Source organism: Rhizopus microsporus, assembly GCF_002708625.1.
Source record: "Rhizopus microsporus ATCC 52813 unplaced genomic scaffold scaffold_7, whole genome shotgun sequence".
In the NCBI taxonomy this organism is placed as follows: Eukaryota; Fungi; Mucoromycota; class Mucoromycetes; order Mucorales; family Rhizopodaceae; genus Rhizopus; species Rhizopus microsporus.
The window spans coordinates 164,407-165,606 of NW_019671922.1; the positions used below are offsets into that span (position 1 = coordinate 164,407).

At 29.2% G+C, this 1,200-nt stretch overlaps 1 non-coding gene across 1 annotated transcript; it reads right to left on the bottom strand.

The window, feature by feature from the left end:
- Positions 1-171: 171 nt before the first annotated feature.
- Positions 172-243, bottom strand: RHIMIDRAFT_t28. The gene has a single exon. It is a non-coding gene; the product is annotated as a tRNA-Glu (tRNA).
- Between the last annotated feature and the right edge of the window lie 957 nt (positions 244-1,200).

The window sequence follows — 1,200 nt, forward strand, 5'->3', positions numbered from 1 at the left end:
TAATTCTCCTGAGAGAACCAAAAACAAAGCAGTATTTATACTGTTCAAAAAGATAATTTGAAGTCAGTCATTCATGACACAGCATCTTCATCGTCGTTATCGTCACAACAGTAATGTTTTATTGTATATTTTAAAACTCCGACTAACGGAATTCAAAAAGTGTTGAAGATGTTCCCCAACGGGGAATTGAACCCCGGCCACGTCGGTGAGAGCGACGGATCCTAGCCACTAGACCATTGAGGAATTTTTTGAAAGTTAAGATTTTGAACCTTTATATTATTATAATTTCACGTGATTTTAACACTGGACCTTATTGGATGTTTTTGGGATTGATCTTTGAATAACTTTACGAATTCTTTATGAAAGATTGTCAAAAAAGTTTTAAACAATACATCAGATAAATATCTACAAGTATAAGTAAAGAAACTTGAAGTTTGTTTGATATCTTTTCTTTTTTCTTAATTTTTTGTTTTTTATATAAAAATTTAATTTACACTAAAAATTCATTTTTTTTTTAGAAAATAATGCAACAACTACATTCAGCATAAAAATTAGAGTATAAAACCATTTTGAACAATTCAGTTATCTATGCTTTTCATGAAGAAAATGCAAAAAGTAAACAATAGTTGTGTTTTGACATGGTACAAGCTGTCTAAATTTAGAAGGTGGAGCATTTTCAGCAAAAAGACTTTGAAAAAAATAAAGAAAAAATAACATTGAATCTCTGCTACATGCTGGTATGCAATGTCAATTAGAGTAATGGAAGGAATGTAAGGATTCATGACTGGTTGGAAGTTATTTCAGTTCTTTAACATAAGCTTTAAAATAATAGAACGTTTCTATTTCATTTAAAGGACTTATTCGTAAAATATAAAGAAAAAGTGAATTCTCTGTAATTTAGTCATTATGTTGGTCATTTAGAAATTAGAAGGCAAGCACCGTCTATACGCGTTATAGTGTAGTTTTTATATTCGTTTGCTGTTCTATCTAAGTGCAAAGTAAGCAGAAAAAGAAAAAGAAAAGATGCTAGTTATAGTTGTGCAATTTGACTTGTTAATTCTCAAAATGTAATGTTGGTAGCTTCAATTCATTTGTAAACATTCAAAAGTCTATATCTTCTAAAATACTTCAAAGTTGCTCTACAATAGTAGCTATTAGCTTTTACTGTTCTTATATCTTAAATATCACAGAAGGCAAAAA